We start from the raw sequence: 6,000 nt of genomic DNA on the forward strand, positions 1-6,000 counted from the left end.
CAGTTGACATATAAAATTTTAAAAAATACCTAACAAAGTTTGAATGTTTATAAATTCATTAGTCAAAAAATTATAAAAATTGATTGACGGAATCCGTTTTTATGAGATTAGTTTTTTGTCGCTAATAAATAATAGGACTATTTCTTTATGCTTCAGTTGTCTTCAATATTTTGGGGGAAAAGTGACCCAGGGTGATCACGGAGGCCGGGAACTTTGTTGTGAAAACTGCAGGGACCTCTTCTCTCTCCTTGGCAAGCCACCTGTCATTCTGGACGTTGTAGCTTCTGTCGACAGTCCAGTTCTTCTCGTCGGAGAAGAAGATGATTCTTCCTCCATGGCTCTTCAGATCATTGAGGAGACGCTTACCGTTGGTGAGCCTGGTGGCCTTCATGGGTGCCGTGAGGATATGTTGTTTGGCCATTCGGTATGACCTGTACCCGAGGTCCTCATTCACGGCCTTGGAGACCAGCTGCATGCTCAATCCACGGTTCTTGGCCAACCTGGACAAGGAAGTCCCCGACGAAGCCTTGATGGACTTCCGGAGGCCTTCAAGGAAGCGGGGAGTGTGGATTCGGTCACTTCTCATGTTGTGGGCCTTGCGGCAGACCTTCCCCTCAACCTCCCAGGTATTGAAGATCTGGTACACCGTGGTCTTGGGGTAGTTAAGAAGCTTGTAGATAGCAGAGGGCTTGTGTCCCGTGCGAGCCAATTCGAGGATGGCGTCTCTCTTTGCTTGTTCCATGATGACTATTGTTTGTTGTCAAGACAAGTTATAAAAAGTAAAGAAGTTATAGTGTATCGTTGACGCAACCTTTTATAGTAGTATGATTTAACCCCGAATATCCACATTATGGATCTGGATGAAGTTTAAAGTAGTTCCAATTTATCGGGGACACCTTGTATATACTATATAAGTAACAAGGGATTTACAAGAAAGTGTATTCCTGTTCTTTTGGAAACAGAGCATATGACGTGTTGAATAACTTATTAATACGTGTATTTAAATAAAAAGAATAAATTATGAAATAGCCATGACGTAAAAAGGGAGAAGAGGGAATCGACAGCTGACAACAAAATACATAGGGTATTACTTTGTTAGTGAGGTAACGCCGTGAGAAGTGTTAACATAAAAAGTAATTGAAATTTTCAAATTGAGGAATATATAATTTACTTCATAAAACTCATAAAACACTTTTATATATTCTATATTATACACCTCTATTGACATTGAGGTCTTTTAAATTTATTCACTTAAGGTCGCTAATATGATATTTTGTACAATGAGTAATCAAAAACTAATGACTAACACTTTAACCTTAGCAGTGGGTTACTAGTAAATTGATAAGTTTAAGTATTATAACGTATATTTGTGATATTAAGTTAAAGAAGTATGGGTAAAATCAAAAACAACTGAAAAAACGATTTACTATTACAAAAATATTAATTAGAAATTTTAGCTCAAGTTATACACGGAAAATCAAACAAATTAATGAAAATTTGATTCAATTATTAGCAACAAATGTTAATTGTATATATACCAAATATAATGAGACATTTTTATACAGAAATATACATAACTAATTATGAGTAGAAATAAAATCCATTTTTATCCTTTCATACTTCAAATTCTATGTAGAATCCTCATTTTTCGTCCTGCAAGTCATCTTGTAAAGCTAAAAAAGAAAAATAAATTCATATGTTCAATATTTAAAACGACTTATACTTATCCTTAATAAATTGGACATCAACATTTTCGAATCCATGGATCATACCAGAGTCTTAACCCGAGAAAACTTGTATACCATTTAAAACAAGGTGCCATTCAAACAGTCGTTCTTGCCCATATTACTGTAGTTTTTCCATCTCCACTGAACAGAGTCTAATCCTTCCTTGAAAAGGAGAATCCAATATTGTAACATTGAAGAGATCCATTCACGATGAGTAGGGTATTTCAAATATAATTAGTATTTAATTTACTTGAATTTGTACGAAGCACTGTATTATATAGTGATATTAATTATTACTAGAGTAGGTTTGCCCGGTATTGCTCGGAACATTAAGAAATTAAAATTGATTAAAAACTCTTTTGCTTAGTATAAAACAAAGAAATAACGACCGCCAAAATTTAAGAACTATTCTCCTGTTGGTTTTATAAGACTGATTATGTTAATATAAAGGCATTATATAGGCATTCTTCTTTCATGTGATGAGAAAATAGTTGCTTTATTCTGGGTGAGACACGAGTTACTTCCTGAAGTCCTATATTTACAAGGTGCGTGGACAAAATCTGCTGCTTCAAAAAACAACAACTACAAGCTATTTTATAATATTTATTAATAAAATAAAAACGAATATCTTTATTAGGATATAGCGCAACTATCTATTCAATGTAGCCGCCGTCTACGGCCAGAACCCGCTCAATGCGGCTACGAAACCGAGAACAGGCATTTTGGATCTGCGCTGCTTCTATCTCACTGAATTTCTCCTTGATGCAGATGATGAGAGACTGCTTGGTGTTATGGGAGGAGCAGTTGGTCATGTTTTCCACGTAGGACCAGACAAAGTAGTCCAACGGGTTCAAATCTGGTGATGAGGGAGGCCAAGAGGAGAAGGGTACGAACGCAAAAGCATTGCTTTTCAGCCATTCTTGCGTCCACTTAGCTTTGTGGGCAGGAGCCGAGTCCTGCTGCCACATCCACGGTTTGTTTCGAAGATGTGGGGCGGTATGACATGACTATCACTTAACACGGCCCCAAAAATCATGACTGTGGCCGGAAACTTGATCTTCACGACCCTGGGGACGTCCCGGACAATCATGATGCTTTTCTCCTCCTTTTTCTTCCTGTCAACAACTCCCATTGGGTCCGATGACTTCTCCAGCTGCTTCCTGAGACCTCTGACTATTCTAACTGGCATTGACAGAAGGCCAGAGATGTTGGCATTGCTTAATTTCATGTCGAATATCATTGCCAGTAATCAACTCAACTCCTTTAAAAGTAGTTTTCATATTTGAGAGTGTGATTAATTCTGTCATAGGATTAGTAATAGCTGCTAAATTAGGAACAAGATCCTTATAAAAGCCATCTACGACAAGAAATCAAGGCAGCTTAAATTCATCAATCTCAGATACCTTTTTATCGACTTGACGAATTTTATTGGCGGAGATAGAAACACCTAAAAAATCCCCCTTTTTTAGCATGTGGCGGCTGTTTCACAATATCCACTTTTTCTGGAGAAATGGTATAAATCAAACCCCTTATTTCGACTAAGACGAATGATATGAAACAAAGAATTTTGGTTTATAATTTATTTATTATTCAGAATATTATAGCGGACATCACTTATTAACAAAAGAACAACAACTGATCAGAAGGAACATGAAATAAACTATAGATAAAAGAAGGAATGTCAAAGCAAGGGGGTCAGATGAAGTTACTGGCTGAGCAGCAGCAACACACCTGGCCTTGAGAAATCAATTTATCAAAATAGGTACAATGAATAATAATCGTAATGCAGATCGTACATGTAAATTCAGTGTTTTTCAGCTGGACGGTTAGTTTGTAATTGGTAATATTAAGAACGAAATTTATTTTTCTTAGCATTTGTCATTATTATTTAGTTACTGAGTTGTGAACATTGTTTTCTAAATGGATTCAATTATATTCAAAACCTGTTTGAACGTTCGTGTGTGCTCATAAAAGACGGAATGTAACCCTGAGGATTTGTTGAATTTCACTGATGAATTGCAAAAATTTTCAAATAAATGTATGCGTTGCACTGGCCGAGAATTTTTTTTTCCATTAATAGTTCTGAATGTCAAGGTACGGATATTTCTATCACAATTTATCATTTTTTCAATGAATCGAGCATGGAGAATGGGCCAGTCCTTACAAAGTATCAAGTGTTCCGAAATTGCACAAAGTCGTTAACATCAACTTCATCCATGCAATGTTTCCATTTTCCTCGAATCTGTAGTCTTTGAAAATATTCATTGTATCATTATTTCCAGAAGTGAGCACGCGGAATATTTGTAGAGAAACTTTAAATCTACGTAATTTTTTTTTTTTTTTTTTAAATAAGGTAGTATTCCAAGCGGTCTATTGAGACACTGATGTTAAGGCTGACCAGGCATTAAGGCATTATGGGTTACAAATCTTGAGGATTTGAGTTTTAAAATGTAAGCAGACGTTGATTAATGGATGATTTTATATTTTTTAATACAGTATTTTTATCAAATGTTCCCAAATATAATATAATATAATGCTGAGAGGTTTATTTACAGAAGAAACAAGTTTTTCGTAAAAACCTCCTCGAAAAGGACTTCTAGGCGTAATAAAATCCCTCTTATATAAAAGCTAGAACAAAAATTACGAGCTTCCATGAAGATAAAATCTTTTCATGTTTCCATAAATGAGGTTTGATTATCAGATATGATATCTTCTTCAAAGATTTCTAAAAGTAGCTTTGATGGCCGAATGAAAAGGTCTTTCATTATAAAAAGAATTATGTTTTTCACCAACGACGGGTTTCCAGGTAAAATAACTTGGTGTTTGGATTCCTCAGGGATGCAAGCATGGTGAAGACGACCACCAACAAACATTGCAACAACAAGTAGTTGGAATGAAGGATCATAAGTAGGATTCAAGGATGATAGATTATTGGATTTTCTGTTCATCTGTTAAATCTTCATATTCTGTTGGAAAGCCTCATACTGAGCTATACGTAAATCTTGAACTCAGCATCCTTTAATTCTTCGGAAGAGAGAACGTTGGAATGATGAGATTTACGAGTTACCCATCTACGACAATAAGAAATAAAGCGAATCAACTTCCCATAATTTTGAAAACAATTGAGGATGTCATTCTCAGTTTTGGAAATTGCAACAACGGATTTCTTGTTTAACTCTACATTGATTATAGATATATCGTATAAGATGGAATAATCTTGCTCCGGCCAATGCTCCGAAGAACGTAAAAGTCACGAAGGTCCATTCCAATAAAGTATATTAGATTTTAAGGAATTCAGAGAAGAACCTCGACTGACCACATCCGCTGGACTTTGCGTGGAAGGAATATACATCCAACAAGATGCTCCAACAAGGTCTTGGATATCTTGTACTCGATTCCCAACAAATATCTTTCATGATTAGCTAGGTTTGGCTATCCAAACGAGAGTTACTTTTGAGTCCGACCATAGATGATAAGAATGGATCTTTAATAGAGTGTTCTCAAAAGTATCTAAGACGTACTTTTTGAGACGAGCATCCATGAGCGCTCATAAAAGTTCCAAACAAGCCAAAGTCTTACGAGCTAAGCAAGCTTTGCTGATTACAAACTTAGTCTCAACAATATTTTTATATTCGAATCTGATGTAAACGACATATCCAAAAACAGATTCACTCACATCACAAAAAGTATGTAAATCAATCTTATTGAAATTAAATTTAGCTAAAAGACAATGATCAATTTTAATAGTAGAAAGATAGATAAGTTCATTTTCCTAAATACGAAAAGTAAGGATACTAGATTCGTCGAGCTCCTCATCTCATGAAATTTTATAAAGTCAAGTCCAAACAGATTGTAAAAGGATTTCGCTCGAATAGTAAATAGGGAATAGAGTCCAAACAAATCAAATACCTGAGCGACCTTACGACATATAACTCAACAGCTCAAAAAAGTTCAAAACGAATTTAGTTTAACTCTGTCCTCCACTAATAAAGATTTTTTTTAAATCTGATGTTAATGATAAAGCAGATTTAACATCATTATCTCCATCACAAAGTTCATCAACAAATAAATCACTACTAATATAGTTACATGCGACAGGATATTTACGACCTATCTCAGTTTGAGAATGATGCTTAATACTCGATATTGCAAGAAATGACGAACACTTCACTCCAAACTTGACCGACGTCATAATGAAGACTTGGGGCTCCACATGAGGATTGTTGTCCTCAAAAATATTGTTGAAAACTATAATCATTGGCATTAATCTTTG

This window comes from Lepeophtheirus salmonis, chromosome 4 (genome assembly GCF_016086655.4).
Source record: "Lepeophtheirus salmonis chromosome 4, UVic_Lsal_1.4, whole genome shotgun sequence".
Classification (NCBI taxonomy): domain Eukaryota; kingdom Metazoa; phylum Arthropoda; class Copepoda; order Siphonostomatoida; family Caligidae; genus Lepeophtheirus; species Lepeophtheirus salmonis.